This window comes from Alexandromys fortis, unplaced genomic scaffold (assembly GCF_014885135.2).
Source record: "Alexandromys fortis isolate MF-2015 unplaced genomic scaffold, M_Fortis_MF-2015_v1.1 scaffold_27, whole genome shotgun sequence".
In the NCBI taxonomy this organism is placed as follows: Eukaryota; Metazoa; Chordata; class Mammalia; order Rodentia; family Cricetidae; genus Alexandromys; species Alexandromys fortis.
In genome coordinates this window covers 1,807,564-1,827,101 of record NW_026067952.1, presented here as the reverse complement: position 1 = coordinate 1,827,101, position 19,538 = coordinate 1,807,564, and the positions used below count along the sequence as shown (strand labels likewise).

Sequence of the window (19,538 nt, the reverse complement as noted above, 5' to 3'; positions counted from 1 at the left end):
CAGAACTCAGCAATTCAGCTAGACAAGCTGGCAAGCAAGCCTCACAGATTCCCCCGATTCTGCCTCCCCGCTGCCAGAGTTACAGGCGCTGCAGCCATGCCTTCCTCTTAACACAGGTGCCAGGGATCCGAGTTCAAGTCCTTATGCTTTCTCGGCATGCACTTTACCCACCAACCTGTCTCCTCGGCTGCCAGAAAATGTTCGTGGCCATATTGGCTAAACACCCACCTGCACTGGCTGCTGGGAGGTGCCCATCCCCTCAGTGGTGGGCACCTGTACCAGCCCTGCCCAGGTGTCCAGCCCAGATGCTGGGCCGCAGTGTGTCCACTGTGTTTAATTATAAGCCAAGCTGCCTTTGTTTTCCCTTTCACTTCCAATGAGGGCATTTCACTGATGACTATGTAGATAACATTATCTGTGAATTCCTTCCAGGTTACCCTACCCTCAAAGCACTTGCTAAAACCAGAGGTGTTTGATCTGTTTGTTTGGGAAGCATTGAGCTAAGGCCATCAACAAAATCCCACTTATCCTTCCCAGTGTTTGGTTTAGAATCCAGTACAACACCCAGGCAGGGGCGGCTGAGACAGAGTGAAGCCTGCTGCAGGGTGTATTCAGAAGGATTTTGTTCTTTAGAAAATAAAAGATAGAAGGAAGTCCATCCTCTATCCCTCCCTGCTTTGAAGGGAGATTTGATGATTGGAGCTGTGGCAGCCACACTGAAACCAAGAGACAAGAAGGTAGAGGGCATACTAAGGACAGGGGGACAGTGGGATCTTGGGATTTTGAAGATGTTATCAAAAGACAAGACGCAGACTCTCCCCTACTTGGAACTTTTCTAACGTTATGTGAGAAATAGAAACTTCAACTGCCCCGAACGCTAAGCCAGGCATTCATTCCATTTCACTCTAAGTCAAGCATCGCGAGCCACGTCCAAATGATTAGACGCTGAGCTATCGTAACGATCTTGGTCGGCTTCCCTGTTCTTCGAAACAGCCAGCTTAGCGGCTGTCCTTCAGAAGTGTGCAGACAGCATGGTCTCCAGAGTGGCGCTAGGCAGTCTTCACCAAGCACAGATTCCTCCTAACTTCCCTGGGCTGTATGCTCAGATCCCCGCCTCTCTGACTACTGAGGTGGGTCAAACTTCTGCTGGAGTTCTGGCCATGAGCCAACAAGAAGAGCTGTCAGCAACACACTTCCCAGACACATCTGGCATCCACCTGGCCAAACACAACTTATGTCCCTGCTTGAGGTCCCCAGCGGATGGCCTCGGCCTCCCCTACCCCCTGGCCTCACAGACATGCTTAGCTTAAGGATTCCAGTCTGGGCTAGAATGGAGGGTTGTCTCCAGGGGGGCCCCTGTGTGTAAAGCAGGGAGCCACACTTTTTCATAACATGCAGCTATGAGTCTGGGGGCCCCCCCGCCACTGAGCCCATGCGTGCTTTGCAATCCCCTAGACTGGGAACGTAAAACAATGGTTTGTGAGAATCTAGCAAAGTGCTAGGCGTGGCAGCAGAGGAGGCTTGGAAGGCTGGGCCGATAGCCACTCTCCTCAGGAGGCACGGTGCCATCTGCCATGGTGGAGATGCCCCACCGCCCCAGGCAATTCCCAGAAGGCCTCTGCCAATCACTCAGCAGTGAGGAATCCATCCTGGGAAGCTCAGCCAGCGCTTTCTAACACTCCCAGGAATGTCAAAGGGGAGCCAGAGGGGTGTCTGAAAATATTCATCAAATAGGTGTGTGACATGCCCTGGGGGACAGGGGACCACACCAGGGAATGAAACTTGAGTTCTCCCTTGTCAGCAAGTCTCATGGCACAGCTTAAACTAACCAAAAAGCACAATGGCGCCCGAATTCGGGTCGTCAACCTCAGCAGACGACCTCACACATCCAAGACTTGAGGTGTGTGTGCGCGGACCTGGACAGCCAGTTGGCTCAGTCCTCCTTAGCCTTCCCTCCTGGTCTTCCTCACACTGCTTAGGAACCACCCTGTCCCAGGCCGGCTGGCCACCACACTAGGTCACCATTCTCAGCACTGCGGCCACTCTTTGGGGTGGAGCCCTCCCGAGCAGGGGAAGATGCTGAGAAGCTCCAGTGGTTTCCATCCCCAGATGTCATATTTGTGGCCCTCAAATTTGTCTCCACCAATTGCTGCATGTTCCCTAGGCGGCAAGAGAATCAATGGCTCGTGCCCATTCAGGACTCTGGACCCACACCAGCCCTGCTGGCTTCACACCAAGTCTCTCTCCACTGCACCAACCCAAACCATCCCTGGGATTCTGTCCTGTGGCCACTCTCGGTTCCCCACAGCTGTTGATGGTCCTGGGCCTTGCGTCCCCATCTCAGCATCCAGCCCACTGTTTGTGTTAGCCAAAGTTTTTTGAAACACAGATCGGCTCCTTTCTGAAAATCTCCTATGGTTTTCTGTTGTAAGGATTAGCGGGCTGCGTCCCGCCACCCCGCCACCTGGCTAGCTTTACCTGAAATAATTACACGGAAACTGTATTCATTTTAAACACTGCTTGACCCATGAGCTCTAGCCTCTTACTGGCTAACTCTCACATCCTGATTAACCTATTTCTACTAATGAGTGTAGCACCACGAGGTGGTGTCTTACTGGGAAGGATCTTAACCTGTGTCCATCTTGGAGAGGAGAGCTATAGCATCTGCTTGAATCTGCTTCTTTCTCCCAGCATTCTGTTCTGTCTATTCCACCTACCTAATTTTCTGTCCTATCAGGGCCAAGGCACTTTCTTTATTAACCAATGAAAGTAACACACAGACCCTCCTCCATCAGTTTTCCATGTCATTTAAAAAAAAAAGTCTGAATGTCATACTTCTGTCCTCCCCTCCACTGCTCACTCATGAATTCCTACTCTGCTGGGCGTCTGTGTCCTTTCCACCTCAGGGCCTTTGCACAGGCTGCTTTTACCCCTTCAAATGCTCTCTCCTCAGCTCTTCCAAGGCCAGTCTCTTCCTACACTTCAGGCCGTGGCTCAGAGGGTCTCCTCTGCAGAGTGGCCTCTCTGGACCACCTGCCTGAAGTTTCCCCTTGTGCGCCACACTCGTGAAACTGCCTTGGATTTCATTGCTGTGTTTTGTAGTTATGTTATGAACGGCCTTGATGGTGGCCTGGCCTTGTTCACTGCTTGCTGTTGGGGCCTTCCCCTCTCGAGGACTGGGTTCTCTCTTGCTGAGCTAGGTCCTCAGGTAGCACCTGGCTCTTGTCAGGTGCTTACTAGGGACAGCTGGCACTCGTAAGGTACTGGGACCTGTGAGGTACTGAGACCCGTGAGGTACTGGGACCTGCGAGGTACTGGGACCCATGAGGTACTGAGACCCATAAGATACTGGGAACTGTGAGGTCCTGGACCTGTGGTACTAGGACTCATGAGGTACTGGGAACCACGAGGTACTTGAGCCCTTGTGGTACTGGGCCCTGTGTGGTAGTGGGATCCTGCAGTAATAGGGCCTGCACAATGCCCAGAAGGTTGTCATTCTCAAGGCAAGGGTGCATTTTGACACCTCTCTACCCCTGTTCTCATCTGGAGCACCCACGCACACTGCTGCCCCACAGCTGGACAAGAAAAGGCCCTCTTCCAAACCTTTTGCCGGCTTGGACATATGCAGGATGGTTTGCTCCTTCCTAGGACTTTACGTTTTTTTAAACAAACACTTCAAGATGATTTTCACAGTGGAGGGCCAGGCAAACTCAGCCCCCAGAAAGCCCTGGATCAAAGCCAGGCTGCAACTTTCTCCACCGAAGTGGCTAGGTTAGGTTCTTGTTCCCAAGCAGAAAGGGGAAGGTGGTGATGTCCCTGTGTTTCTCACCTCAGCCAGGATGCTGACGGACAGGCTCCTCTGACCATGGCTGCCCATACAGGTGGCTCCTGGTTTCCCAAATGTCCAGGCTTTCTTTTCCCAGGGGACCCCCAGTTTGTGGGAACCAGAAGCCACCCCCCAAATCCAGACTGTGGTCTGAGGCACGCGTAACTTACTATTTCAGGTCAGTGATCTCATGGGAGGGCATTTAGGGGCCTGGGGGGTGGGCTGTCGCTGCAAAGAGGCTTGCTTCTACTGGGCTGTGACCACAGAGTGAGAAGGCAGCCACTCAGTGGCATTGCCGGGCATCTCCAGGGTGATAACAGTCAAGGTGTGCCTGGGACAGATGCTAACGCTCGGCACTGATGATCTCACCCCGGTCCACAGACTCAGGGAAGGGTGTGAGGACTTACCCTCGTCACTTGTTGGATAAGAACACGGAGGCATATAACGATTGAGTCACACGCCCCCATGCCATTGCTGGGCAGGTGGCCAGACAGACTGGCTGTCTTCAACACCCAGCCTGGGGCTGCCAGAGACTGCAGCTCTAGTGCTGAAGACGGCACAGAGCGAGGTGGAGGGCAGAGTGGAGACGGAAGAATGGCGTCTATGGCAATTGCGGAGCCCCGATCCAGCAGTACCTGATGCCAGGGATGCCTTAGGATTTGGGGACCCGTGAGAGGCAGCAGACATTTTTTTCTTTTGCCTCTGGGTGATTTCAGAGCCTCTCTTTCAATGGCCTGCAAGAGAAAGGGTCCTGATTGGAGCCCTTAGAAGAAAACACCCCGAGCCCACATTTCATCGGCAATTGCACTTGGCAGCTGCTGGCAGATATGGGTGAAACGGTTCTGGCTTTCCGCCCATGAACTGCAGGGTCTGTAACCCCAGCGCCCAACTGCAGCCAGCCACTGCCTCTTCCCCTCTAGGCTCCAAGAGAGGTCTAGTTCCCTAGCAACCGCCCCAATTAGGCAATCACGCCATTTATCAGGATGCCAATTAATTATAATGATCTTAATGATCTCCCAATTAGATAGCGCCTTGAAGCCGGCTGGATGATGGGCATCTGCTGGGGTCCCCACTAGGCCAGTCCCTGGGGCTGGCCATAGCCATTGTCCTGGCCTGCAGGTCACCACGGAGAGGCTCACTTTTTCCTTTCTACTGACACACAGAGTCCAGCCTGAAACCAAGTGCCAGGGACCCCTTCTGAGGCCACTCCACCAGCAGCCACAAGAGGGTCTCACTCCCACCGTGTCCTACCTCTTCCTTGTGCTTTTGAGGAGCTAAAAATCCTAACCTCAGCACACTTTTCATTGGCCACATTTGAGAGAACCTTTGCATCTAGACCAGGGGAGGGAGACGAACGCCGCCGGAAAAGAAGAGAGGGTAAAAAACCACCAGAGGAAAACAACAGCAACAATGCAAACCAGGGCACCTCCCTCCTCCATCCAAAACATGAGGTTCTTGGAGGAGGGAAAGGATTCGGAGGGGCTTCTAGCTTCCAGAGCTTTGCTGTTTCACTGGCCGGGTCTTTCTTGCCCCCTACATTTAGAAAATAACTAAGCCCCTAGAGGACAAGGGCCTAGTGGTTCAGAGGACCTGGAGCCTGAGGAATGTACCACTGAGCATGGTATTCAAGCCACAGCGCTGGGATTTCGTGTGGACACGTGACTCGTGTCTAAGGGCCTACAACACTTCCTGGCCGCTATTTTTTTTTTTTTTTTTTTTGGCCGCTATCTTTGAGGTGAAGAGGAAACTCCTTTGAACTGGTCAGAAAGGCAGGAAGGGCCTCAGGTCTTCAGAGAGGGCAGAGTCTAAGACTCTTTCTGCTGACCCAGGGGCCAGAAGCCAACAAGGCCAGACGCAGGGGTGAGACTCAGTTCCCCAGTTAAAAGGCATTTTGAACATCCAGTGTGAAATTGCACATGGGATGGGGTCCTTGGATACAGCCCGTGTGGGCCAGGTGGACACAGAGGCACACACAGAGACTGCACACGGGTGTGCTTAGCTCCTTCCTCAGGGCCAGCCTTGTCTCAGCAAATCTACCCTTCCACCCTTAATTCTGAAAACCTAACATGCTATTAAGGTTTCAGAAAAAGCCATAAATTCAAATAAAAAAAAACCTCAAAAGGGTTACACAAAGTCCAAAGCCACACTGCCTCCCAGGTAGGGCTGGGACAGCGGGTCCAGCATTACATCGGCCAAGCCAACAAACACCATCATCAACCAACTGCTGATTACAACAGCAAACCGCGCAGAAACAGGTTGTTTTGATTTTCCTGAGGACTAGCCAAGCTGGGTGGAGCATCTTGGGGGGAGGGGTCTTCGGGGAGCTCCCACCCCCTTTTAATCAGTGGTTGCGTCTTACTTGATCCCCTGCGGGCAAGAAGCTGGGCCCGGTGACGGTCCCCACAAACTACAAGATGAACAATTTGGAGGGGGCGGGGGAGAGAATCCAGGGTGTCCCCAGGGAGAGCCAGTGTTACCTGCTCTCTGTCACTCACCTCCAGAGTAGACTGGGGGTGCACCGTGGGAAAGAGGCAGGGACAGATGGAGGGGAGAGGGCGGGCATCCCCATAGACACGGCAAATATCTAGAATCAAACGTAAGCTGAACGTAATTACTTGGTTAATTAAATATTGACTTTTAACTCAAAAAGTGATTAAAACAGGCTGCAAGAGAGCCAATTCAGAAGGGGTGGGGCCGCTCAGAACTTTCAGGAAGAGGGGAGAGGCGGGGGTCACCACAGCCGCGCTCTGTCCTACTGTGTGGGGAGACAGGCTCTCAGGGTCCCCGCCAGATAGAAGCCACCAAGCAGACCTACGGTCCGCGGGTGGCTCCCTCCATCTGCCCGCTTTGAGCCTCCTCGCCCAGCCGCCCTCGCAGGGACTAACACTGCCATCCACACTTTCCGGGGTAACACTCCGTGCCTGGCACGCTTAAAGCTTCACAAATGCTTGTCGAATGAATGAATGAACTACTCTAAATGAAGTCGCAGTTCCCCGCTGCAGCGTCCCCTTCGGGCTTCTGGAGCCCGCGGCGGACGCAGGTCTGCTGGGCGATGGGATCAGACCTGGCGCGGGAGAAGTTTTCCGATTTCATTTGTCCTCGATTCTGCGAGTTCCAAGTCCCTGCTTGCTTGGGTCCTGCCCAGACAAGTTGCACGTGACCTGGGTTTTCGCTGGCTCTCTGGGTCTAAACCCCAAGGGGTCAACCCGGCCATGCTCCGGTAGCCCTCGGGTCCAGGCACCCTTCCCCGGGGAACACCGGAGCGCAGCGAGAAGTCCTCCCCAACCTGCCGCCCAGCCTCACAAACGGGGTCAAACCGGTCAGCCCCCTGTGGCTAGCCGGCGCTGAAGCCTCCGAGTGCCACCCTCCCGGAGCGGAGCAGCGAGGACCCACTGGGCTCACCTGAGCCGTGCTCGCCCTGGAATCCGTGATCCCGGCCCGGTCCCGCGCCCCACTCCCCGCGCGGCCCCCGCGGCCTCACCGCGCCTCTGCCGCAGCCGGGCCGGGCCGCGGGGCGTAGGGGACTCAGCGCTGCCGCTGCCCCGGCTGCCGCCGCTGCATCCCGGCTTCTGCTCCGCCCCGCCCGCCCCGGGCTCCGCACGCTCCAGGACCCGGGATCCGGCCGCCTCCCGCCCCGCCGGGGACCCTGCGACCCAGCCATCGCGCCTCACCTCCGGTTCCGCGGTCGCCCCGCGTGCGCCCCGGCCCCAAGTCCCGGCGGCTCCCGGCCTGCTGCCTGCCGAGCCGGTGGCCGGCCGCGCTCCCGCCGCCGAGCGCGCACCCTCGCGGGCCCCGGGCGCACTCACCCGCACCCGCTCCCGCTCGCCCTGGGCGCGGAGTTGAAACCGATGTAAGCTGAGCAGCGAGCTGCCGGCGAGCCGGGACCGCGCGTGCGTGTGTGCGCGCGTATGTTCCACTCGGCCCGGGGGCGCATCTCTTAGTCTACCAGACACCGGCGCGAAGTCGCGAGGGCCATGGATCAGGCCCCGAGGCTGGCGCGCCGAAAATCCAGGCTCTTTCCGTTTTCTTGTCCTCCTCCCACCCAGCCGCGAGGAGCCAAGTATTCCCTGAGGCGTACGACAGCCCCGGCCCGGCGCTGCCCCTCGTAATGACTCGTTAATAAATGTTTTCTTTTATCCGCTTTCACAGGGGCTCGCCCTGGTTTGCAAACACCCGGCTGCCTTTGCTGAAAGCCCAGAGCTCGCCTCTAAACACACACGCACACACTTGCCATTGGAGACGCCGGCTCGGGCCGATTCCCGAGCTAGATCGCGGGAGGAACTGCCCACGCGCCCGGGACCTTCCCACGCCTCTCCGAAGCTCTCTGAAAAATTAACTTGAGCTCAAGCGAAAGCAGAAGCGTTGCCCGGGCATGGGCCGGGAGTGGGAAAGAAAGGAGAGGCCGGCTCCCTTGGTAAAGAGAAAACTCGACTCCAGGTGGTGCTGTCTGCGCGATTTCTGCCCTCCCGAAGCCACCAGAGGTCTGAGGGACACTGGCTGCCTGGGGAGGGTGAAGAGCCCACCAGTAGCTGCTGAAAGTGCAGCCAATGAGCTGGGGGGGAACTGACCCCGCAGGGGAACAGCGCTGGCCTTGGGTGGAAGCGTAACCCTGAAAATCCTCCATGGTATTCTATCCATTTATAAAAACCAAGACACAGAGCGTTCCAAGTTATTGGCCCAAGGTCAGACAGTTACAAGCAATGGATCAGGATCTAAACCCAAGAAACCAAGCTCCGGCATAATGTCTGAAATTCCAGGCTGTACTTATCTTACAAATCCTCCTTTCCCTGGTGGGATTTTTCTAGTTTCCTGATGGATAGTGTTGTCAAGTTTAATAAGTAAAAATAACAGGGCACCCATGGAGATTAAAAAAAAAAAACAAACAGAAAAATCTTTACTGTTTATCTAAAGTTCAGACAAATTGTTTTGACTGGGTTGGGGGCTCTAAGCTCCTCTTTGTACTAATCCTGAACTTGCTTTTCCAAGCTAGGGGCAGGTCTCACCTTTGGCCAGTGTGCAGTTATGGCTGGGGATACAGAATGTCGGGGTATTCACTTTCAGGAACAACAACAACAAAAAGACACCTCCCCCTTTCTTCCAGCATTAGTGCTGCGTAAGAAGGGGCCACAATCCCTACAGCACTGTTCAGTGAATGTGTGTGTGAGGAAGGGCCACACTCCCTGGTCACTGTTCAGTGGATGTGTGTGTGTGTGTGGTGTCAGGAAGGGCCGCACTCCCCACGGCACTGTTCAGTGGAGGCGCGTGTTAGGCTGCTCCTGTAACTGAGAACTTCTGAGACTTGGCACTAGAAAGTGTGATGGCTTACACCTGCACTTGGGAGGCAGAGGCAGGAGGATCAGAAATTCAAGTGAGTCAGAGACCAGCTGGAGGTCTAGGAGACCCATTTAAAAAAAAGAAAAAGAAAAGTCTTAAAAACAAAAAATTAAAGCAGGCAGAAAAGCAGGTGCAATCAGTTTTGATGTCACGGACACGGCTCACACCTGTGATCCCAGCATTAGGAAGGCTAAGGCAGGAGGATCGCCCCAAGTCAAACCAGGTTATATAGTGAGACTGTCTTACAAGCGTGCAAACAACACCAAACAAGTTTATATGGTATCTTTTTCTACTCTTTCTCGGCAGCATGTAATGTTATATTTACAACACCCCACACTGTGCGCCGTGACTTGGGTTCTCCTCCTGGGAAGCACCCTTCCAGCAGGTTCTATGGCCAACTGAAGAGCATCTGCATCTGGTCATCGCTGGAAATGTTCGTCCACAATCTTTGGAGAACATGGCTGTTCAGAGAGGTTAGGATCTTGCCCATAGCCCACTGTGGATGAGCAGGTGGCCTTCGGTCCCCTGTTCCCTTCCGCCCCACTGCAGTGGCTGTGCCTAGCATTGGACCAGGTACCTCACTGCAACAATGATTTTCCCAGTGTCTCATGGAAGTCTAGGGCAGGAAAGGGAGGGAGGGTCAGGGCTGGAACCTGCATCCTGTTTGCTTTGAGGTTCTGGAGACTGTTCTAAAAGTTGGGGATTTACACCACAAAACAGTTCAAGAACCACAGTATGACCACACCCTTGTCCTTCAGACAGTGGTTCTCTCCGTAGTTGGGTGTGTCCCCCAGAAATTCCAGGAAAGGAGGCTCACAATCGCTCAGCTGGGCCTGGGCATTGGAGGAAGATAGCACACTCGATTTCTTTTATGTTTTCTTTCTGCTTTGCAATTGAAAGATCTAACGTAGGCACCTGACCCCGCCTCATTCTTTACTGAGGAGGGGGGTCAGAGTTTAAGGAACAACAGCTAAGGCACCCAGACGGTCTGCAAAGTCTCTCCATTCACACATCTTCCCCAAGTCCTAGTGAACTCCTAACCCTGCTGGCCTCGGCCTCGGGCTGCGGCCCAGGCTCCTTCCAGGTTTCTGAGGACTCCCGGCCCACTCAAAAACTTCTATGACTATCTAAAAATGTGAGGGGCTTCAGCGTCAGATGTCCCCCAGCCTGGGGAGTCATGGCCTCTTCCACAGTTCAACTTTGGCCAGGGTAGGCTAAAACAGAGTCCCCAGACCTTCAGGACTTCCCGAGTCTCCAGTCTCCGCCTTTCTAAGCACGTGGTCTAGGCCAGCTTTCTTTTGCATGCCCTGTGCTCCTGATGGCATCCATCACTACAAATGCCCCAGCTGGACAGCTGTGGATCCTTGCAAGCTCCCCAGGCTGCCAGGCTGTCCCCCCCCCTCACCTCCATTATTAGTTTAACTTGTTCTGACACCCCATGCCTTGCTTTTCTCCTCTGGGAGTCCCTTGGGAGTTTGTTATACAGGACATCGTGGGTTCTACTCACCCTCTAGGGTCCTTTCTGTTCTTACCTCCTTGACTCTCTGGCAATGGTGGGAACCCAGATGTCTCTTTCTGAGACTTTCTGCATCTCAGCCCACAGGTTGAAACTCAGGCAGATTGCTTAAACTTTTTTTTTGGCTGCATCTGGGCCAGAGTCGATGGTAGTTTATGAGGGTTATAAAAGACAACCTTTTAACATGTCTCAAACAAATTGGCGTGTAAAGGAGAAACACTAAACGGAGGGACAGGGCTGGAGACTGGAGGCTCCGGCTGAGGCCGCACGCTCTGGGCCACAGGTGGCTTTAATAATGCATGCAAGTTTGGCCCTGATTGGCTCCTCCAGGAGAAGTCTGTAGCTCCTCTCCTCGAGATCCATTCCCCCCAGCTCCTGAGTCGAGATGGGCTGTGCCGGGCTTTGAAAATAGAAATTTGAGTATCTTGCAAAACAGTATGAATTTGTGCTTTGTTATGCTGAAATCCTCGTTAGAACCCAAGCTGTCTTGTCAGGAGATATACCCTGGTATTAGGGAGAAACTGTTTCTATATCTTCAGATATTGTGATAATGAGAGCAGCTCCATAAGTCCCCATTAAAACAGAACACTAATTGTATTTCATGTGGCCTCCCCGGGCCAGCACACGGTCACAGACAAGCTTTACTTCAGCAACATGCAGCTATCTGTGCATCGCCACAGCCATTTCCCTTTAATTACATGTAATTGTATAGTCTAATTTATTCTAACGCCTGACGCCTGAAAGTGCACATTTAGGATCAAGGGCTAGTGTGAGAGGGAGGAGAGTTATAAACCACCATAATTGCCGCGAGCGATCGCGAACCGTGATGGTGTTTACCGAGATCTCTTACCAGGGAAAGCGTGGGACAGTCCCCAGTTAAGACACTCTTCAAAGACCACGGGTCATGGAGACAAATGGACTCATTGTTTGATGTTATACCATTGGTCTGTCTTAGAGAAACAGGCCAGAAAGTTTAAATGCGTGAATCTGTGTCACCTATGTGGCCCTGGTAAAGAGGGTGCCCCAACAGTGTGAGGACGGGGGAGCTGGCAATGAGGGAGCCGAGGCCTCTCTGCAGACAATGTGAAACAAAAGGATTTTTCTTTTCATGTTTTTTTTTTAATTATCTTCAAGTGTGTCTGTGTGTGGGTATGTGCATCTGTGTGCAGTGCCCTCAGCAGCCAGAAGAGGGCGTCAGATCCCCCTGAACAGGGCATCAGGTCCCCCTGGAGCTGGAGTTTAAAGCAGTTATAACCCTGAAATCGGTTCTGGGAACCCAACTTTGATCCTCTACAAAGGCAGCAGGGGCCATCACTCTACCCCTGGGATCTTTGTCTTGAGGGAAAAAGCACAATCCACTTGTTCATAAGTGATATTTGATCTAGGGCTTTCTCTGGGACAGTATATCTAGTTTCACTATCAAAATCCAGCAAATCACTTCTGAGCTTTGATTACAGCTAGATGCTATTCCAGGGCAAGCGTCTAACAACGTGGGCTCAGCCATTGACCCCCTCCCCCACTCAGTTTTCTCATTTAAGAATGGAGCTGGGGGGCTAGGGAGGTGGCTTGTTTGAGAAGATGCTTTCTTTGGAAGCATGAGGACCTGAGTTCAACCCCCAGAATCTATGTAAAAAGCCAGGTATGGCTGCATGCCTGTAATTCCGGTGCTGGGTGGGGGGGTGGGGGTTGGGGAGGGTGATGAGGGAGGACACCTGATATTAATCTCTGGCCTCTGTCTTCATCTAGTACTGGCCACTTTATCTTTTGAGACAGAGTCTCTCACTGAGCCCAGAAATCACCAATTTTCAAGACTGGCCAGGGACCTGGACTCAGGCACACATCTCCCCAGTGCCTCTCTACTCTCCTTTTATGATAAAGTTATTGAACAGAATCACCGAGAGGACGGTACAGTGGATGCGTGTGAACCCTCCGCTCGAGGCCACAGTTGATTATATTTATCATGTGGGTTGATATGTTGCTGGGTCCCTTGGCAGAAGGCTGCAGACACGGGGACGCCATCACCCCTCCGGACTGGAGCGGGCATCTCCGAGGAATACACTGCTTTCCCAGTTGGCCTTCCCATCATTATGGCATCTAAGGAAATTAACCGTAATTCTGTAATCGCTCCCAGCTTGCTCCCATTAACTTAACAGGGCCCCAGAAGTATTTTTTTTTCTCTGTTTCTCAAGCCCTTTCCTGCCTCGGGGCCTTTGCACCTGCTCTGGCCTCTCCTAGAAAACTCAGTAGGTTTCACTCTGCCAGCACAGGGTTCAACTCAGATGCCTCCTCCCCCAAGACTCTTCCCTGAATGCTTTACCTAAAGACAACTTCCTGGCCACTCTTCACCCATCACCCCATGTTAGCATCTTCCTATAATACACCACCACCTGACACTCCTTCATCTCTCCTCTGGTTGGCCTGGAGCACTTTACATAGACCAGGCTGGCCTTGAGCTCTTGGAGATCCACCTCCGACTGCCTCACGTGTGCTGGGATTAAAGGCACGTGCCACCACATCTAGCTGAGATTTCATTCTTATTTTGTGCCCATGGCCATTGACTGTGTTCCCCTCCCTGTGCCCCACCAGACACCAGCAGTAGAAGGCAGAGGCTGTGTCTGTCACCGTGATAGTCTAGTGTCCAGAATATTAGCTCCCACACAGTAATCCCTAGACGCTTGGTGAATGAATGAACAACCTGTGGATCAGGCTTCCAAACAGAAAGGTGGTAAAAATGATCTGAATCCCTGTGTTTAGGGACAGAATCCTGAACTCCAGTGCTACAGCTGTCACTCAGCAGCTGTGTGTCACCATGGGCCTCACTTTCCTGCTAATGGGGACAGTGCCTGTCTCTACCACCTATGGTTGTGCACGGAATGGTGTCTGGTTTATACTAGCAGCCTTTCTTGACTTTAAATATTATTTATTTACATTTGAATGTACGTATGTGTGTGTGTGTCTGTGTTCAGATGGCAACTTTCTTTTTTTAAGATTTATTTATTTATTGTGCTTACAGTATAAAGTCTGCATGCGTGCCTGTACACCAGAAGAGGGCACCAGCTCTCATTACAGGTGGTTGGGAGCCACCATGTGGTTGCTGGGAATTGAACTCAGGACCTGTGAAAGAGCAGCCAGTGCTCTCAACCTCTGAACCATCTCTCCAGTCGCAGAGGGCAACTTTCAGAAACCCATTTTCTTCCTGCCCCATGTGGGCCCCAGGGATCACACTCAGGCTGGCAGGGCTGGCAGCCTGTATCTCGATCTGGGGGGGACCATGTCACTGGCCCTTAACTCTTCTGATGCACATGAGATGGCTTAGTCAGGGCCCCCGATTTGAAGTCCGCCTGGCTCTTCACTGGCTCACACTGAACTGCCTCCCCACGGGCCTCTCCTGGGAAAGCTTGCTGGCTGCATGGATGCTGCCTCCTTGCTGGCCACATGCTGCCAAGTGGCCAACCAGCTAGCTCCACCTCTGGCCCAGAGAAGGCTTTTCTGGCTGACAACTGGCATCTAGTAGGATGGGCCAGAGCCTGTAGTTAAATATTTTGATTCTCAGCCTTGAGGCTATAGTTTGGAGGTTCTCACAGAACTGAGACCTGGCAGCACGCCGAGGAAGGGACAGAGAGACCTCTCTCCCAATGGGACAAGGGGGACCCAGCAGTGGGACTCTGCTGTCTCATAGCTCTGGTGGGAATGTTGCCTCAGTCCTGGCCTCTAAGCAACAGGTATTTAACACTGGCTGCTCGTAAGCAGGAACATAGAGGGTTTGCAACTTAAGTTGTCATGAGCTTAAGTTTCAGCATAAGTTAGGGGCTGGGGAGGTGGCCCTGCGGGTAAGAACCCTTGCTGTGTAAGCACAAGGACTTTAGCACCCATGCAAGAGGCTGGGTGTGGCTGCGTGGGTGCCTGTAACCCCAGGGCTGAGAGGGCGGAGACAGGAGGATTGCTGGGCTTGCTGGCTGCCGGCCCAGCTCCCGTTCAGTGACTAACAGACCCTTTCTCAAGGGAATAAACCGGAGTGATGGATCAGGCTGCCTGGCATCCTCCTTTGGCCCTGGTGTGCTCCTGGGTGTGTACATCAGCACACACCTGCACACACATATGTAACACAGACACACATAGACCTGCATGTACATTATATACGTACTCACATAGAACAAGAAAAATGAATTAGTAAAGGCAAAAACAGCATTGGAAGTTAGGACATGGACTCCAACATAGCCAGGAAATACATGTGTGAGGTGGGTGTTTGTTTGGGGGTCGGGGGTCAGAAGGGAGAGAGGTCTTTCCAGGGGCCACTTACCCAGTGGTGGAGAAAGTGCCCTACTTTTCTTTGGGGAAAATGGTCTCTCCGTGACTTCCTGGTGCCTCAGGTGGGACAGCGTTGACGATATTTTTTGTTTGTTTGTTTGACTCTCCACAATGGGGTGTCAGTTAGTAAGGCACCCCGGTGTGTCTTGAGGACCTTTCCAGAGATGAGCAGCTAAGAGGGGAGAGAGCACGCGGCCTACTGTGGCTCCATCCCATAGTCTGCAGACCAGGATGGAGTGAGAAGGGAAAGGACATGGTAGTCTGTCCCTCTCTGTTTTGGGACTGTGCTTGGGATGCTGGCTGTTCCTGCATCCTTGATGTCCCTGCCTTGATGAATTGAAATAAACTCTTTGCCACTGAAAAGGGGTGGAGGTGATGCCTAGAGCCATAGGCATAATATTCTCTCCCTCCCTCATCTCTCTCTCTCTCCTCCTCCTCCCTGGCTGCCGTGATCTAAGCAGACTTTGTCTGATGATGGGTTCAACCCTCTGGGACAGTGAGCCAAAAGAAACCCACCTCCCTAAACGTGTCCTCTCTGGTGTTTTCGCAGTGATGAAAAGCTAGTTAGGGCCCCCCACTCCAGTTTTGCATATGTGACTCAGGGTTGGCAAACTCAGGCTTTCTGCATTCTGACCAGTGATTGGTCAGATATGAGCACATGATCCTTTGGTGGACCAATGGGAACAGGCTAGGGGTTTTATTTTGTGCATTTGAGGGAGGCTGGCTTCTGCTACTGGAGACTAGGGAGCCTCAGAGGCCACAATGGGTGGGGAGTGGAAACTGGCAGCTTGCGGTAGGGAGGTAGGATTCTAACGTGGTCCCCAAGGTTCCTAATCCCACTGTCCCCTTGGGTGTGGACAGGACTATGAGCGCAACGGTTTCAAACCAGAATGAGACTGAGGCAAAGGGAGTTTGCAGATAGGATTAATCTCCCAAGTCAGTTGATAGAATTTAATGAAAAGGGATTGCCCTACCTGGGCCTCGTTAACAAGCCATAAGTATCAAGGGTGTTGTTCTTTTTCTAGAAGAATGTTCTCTAGCTGGCCTTAAGGGTGAGGGAGGGATAAATTGTCATCTTCGGAGGCCACATGGTGCAGATTACCCTGTCTGAGGACAAAATTCCAGAATCATGGGCTGGGGAGTAGCTTGGTTGGTAGAGTGCTCGCCGGGCTTTGATCCCAATGCAATACAAAGCCGAGAGTGGGGGTGCATGACTGTAATTCTGGCATTGGGAGGTTAAAGGCAGGAGGATGAGGAGGTCAAGATTGTTTGAAGTTAGCCTAGGGTAGACGAGACTCTCAGAATGAAAACCCTTTGGAAATCTATAGTCACGAGGAACTGAATTCTGAGGAGCTGCCGTCCTAGCCTGGCCCACTGTCAGCCTGTTGTGACTCTGAGCAGAGGGCCAGGAAGCCCATAGCCAGGCTCCTGGATCTCAGAAGTGTGGGGAAATAAATGGTGTTGGTTTATCCTGTGTGTGGTAACTTATGAGTACTAGGGAGTGAATGCAGTCGGCTACGCACGCACGAAGTGAACCCTGCTGCACGTGGACTTTCAGTTATTTCAGCCTAACTCTTCTCTTCCTGTCTTTTAACCTTGTTTCTTTCAAAAACTTACTATTGTGTGTGTATGGTGTACATAAGGTATTAGGCATGTGGAGGTCAGAGGACAGGTTTGTAAGCTGTGGTCAGACTTTTATTTGGGCTGCCAGCTCACAATAACAACATGGAGACTTAATATTAACTATGAAAGCTTGGCCTATAGCTTAGGCTTGTCCCTAGCTCTTAGAGTTTAAATTAACACATTTCTATTCATCTGTGTGTTGCTACCAGACTCATGGCTTTTACCTCTCCTCCTGCATCTCTCTCTCTCTCTCTCTCTCTCTCTCTCTCTCTCTCTCTCTCTCTCTCTCTCTCTCTCTCTCTCTCCCTGGCTAGCTCAGCCAGTAGAATGTGAGACTCTTAGTCTCAGGGTCATGGCTTCATGCCCCACGTTGGTGCCGTTTTTAGTTGGACTTTTCTTTGGGCCATCAGCTCACATAAAACGACATGGAGACTCATTATTAATCACGAAAGCTCGGCCTACAGCTTAGGCTTGTCCTAGCAGCTTTTATAACTTAAATTAACCCATATTTTAAAATCTACATTCTTCCACATGCTTATTACCTCATCTCTGTTATGCCCATCCTGGTTATTCCATGTCTGGCTGGTGACTCTGCCTCCTTCCCAGAGTTCTCTCTCTGCCAGGGAATCCTGCCTTGCTATTGGCCTTTCAGTTTTTTTATTAAATCAACCACAGCTATACATCCTCACACGGTGTAAAGGAATATCCCACCACAGTAGGCATTCTCTCCTTCCACCTTGCGATCTTGGATTTGAACTCAGATCCTCAGGCTTGCTTCCGATGACTTTTACCCACAGACCCCTTTTAAGCCTTGTTTCTTGGCAGTTTCACAGGCTTGCATCCATGGATGGACTGATTTCACATGCCCCATCTATACAGTTACTCACTGAGCCTAGGATCCTTTCTGACCTAGGACTGAGCCGTGAGCTGTGTCTTCTGTGACTCATAAAGCAGACATCCTACACAGAAGCTGTAAGGGCACACAGTCTGTCTACAGCCTCTGGACTCTTACTGGAACCTCTGTTGGGCACTTCAGGGAATGAGTGACTGGATAGTGTAGTTACTGGAGGGAACTGACACACATTTTCCACAACGTAGTAAATGGTTATGTGTTGCCAGCCGCAGAGAGTCTTTGTACATATTCCTTTTCTGTTCAACACCTATTTAAAAATGGCAATGTTATTCTTAGGCCCTGAGCCACAGGAAGCAGAGGAGCTAGATCCGGCCCGTGGGCTGCAGGTGGCTCACTCTGTCTTGGAACACAGACTGGAGGCAAATGCTTGTGCTCGAACCTCAGCTCTGGCCCTGATCTTCTGAGACCCTGAACAAGGACTTTAGGTGCCTTCCCTAGGTAGAAAGGGGGTTCTGGAAGGACCCACCCTTCAAGGCAGCTTGATCAAATGAACTGGCATGCAATGCTGTGGGCGTGTTTGGCCAGAGACAGGGCTTCCAATTACTCTTGGCATGGCCATTAAACAGTCCCTTCCCCACCTTGCAAAGTCACAGCCAGGTGAGGCAGCTTCCTGGGTCTGCTGGGTCGGATCATGGGACAGAATCATTGGGTTTCTCTAAATCTCTGGCTCTATCTAGAATGACTCTTGTGGCAGCAGACACCCAATATAGACGATGGATGGGTCTCCCCTTCGTTCACATCTACAGTGTCCATGGTTCCTCCCAGTGGCACCATGAGGGAGATGGTATCTCACCTGGGGGCTGATGGAGGCAGTGAGGCGAGATGGGCTCAGCCCCATCCTTCATCCCACTGTGCTGGCAGAACTGCTCAGCCTCAAGTTTTTGCCAACCCAGAACCTGGCAATGTGATCTTACTTGAAAATCATGTTTGATAGAAATAATTAAGATGAGTTCAGAATTGGTGTAGGCCCTGATCCCACCACCAGGGTTCTCATAGGAGGAAGAAGTAGGGACCTAGAGAGACCCAAGAAGAAAGCTGTGTGAAGATGGGGATAAATGGTAGAGCCATGAAGTTACAGCCAAGGAGCCCAGGAGTCCTGCAGACCTCAGGACGGGGAAGAGGCAGGGTATAGGGGATTTTTTTTTCTTTTTTTTCAAGTCAGGGTTTCTCTGTGTAGCTTTGGTGCCTGTCCTGAAACTAGCTCTTGTAGACCAGGTGGTTTCCAACTCAGAGAGATTTGTTTGCCTCTGCCTCCCGAGTGCTGGGATTAAAGGCATGCACCACCACTGCCCGGCAGGTATAGGAGAATTTCAAAATAGTGACTGTCAGCAGATAAAAATTTCAGAACAGCGGTTAATCAGATACCTGCAAGGACGTTTGAAGCGAGCAGATGTTGTCTGGACACTTTGGTGGGTCACTTTGACCAAGGCAGGCACAATGTCTTGGAAGTGTTTATGACTTTGATGGGCTGCATTCACCACCACCCTTCCGCCCCCCATTTAGGTCCTATCTAAAATGGTGTTCTTTCTCAAAATGGAGTTTTTTTCTGCTCCTTCATGGGATGCGGGGTGAAGGGGCGTTGATTGGCTGGGGCTTCCCCTACAGGGGGGCATGATTCACACCTCCTTCTGCGAGGGAACTCTGTGTGATGCTCTCGGTACATGTATGCAGCCTTTCTGCCCTGGACAGTGACTGGAGTTAATGATGGGATGTCAGAGGGTGTTGAGGGGACTCAGCGTGAGGCCTGTGCGAGTCCCTTGCTAGAGCAGGAACACACTGAGAGTGTTCAGCAAGGCTGAACAAGACCCAGTGCCTGGCGTCCCTAAGCTCTGGAGGCTGTGGACCAAAGCTCCAGCCCCGAGATCCACCGAGGGTACCTTGCACTCGGGCCCACCCTGGCCCTGTAAGTACCCGTGGTGACTCATCATTTGGGCTTACTTTTGGTTGGCAGTGGCTCTGTCTGGCACTGGTGCCCACAAGGGCTGGGCAGCCGGCCAGGATTGAATCAGAGGCTCCTG

General features: G+C 52.3%; 1 protein-coding gene across 6 annotated transcripts in view; it reads right to left on the bottom strand.

Annotated features, from left to right (window-relative positions):
• The window catches only part of Sulf2 (sulfatase 2), a 78,442-nt gene extending 70,144 nt beyond the window's left edge, over positions 1-8,298 (bottom strand). Inside the window, exons 1-2 of one of the 6 annotated variants that reach the window (XM_050150702.1) lie at positions 7,498-7,568; positions 6,322-6,410 (exon numbers count right to left, since the gene is read on the bottom strand). The gene's annotated coding sequence lies outside the window, so the exon portion shown is untranslated. Of the gene's footprint in view, positions 1-6,321; positions 6,411-7,497; positions 7,993-8,049 lie in introns of those variants that run through there. The other 5 variants (XM_050150704.1, XM_050150701.1, XM_050150698.1 and 2 more) reach the window with 5 other exon arrangements.
• Between the last annotated feature and the right edge of the window lie 11,240 nt (positions 8,299-19,538).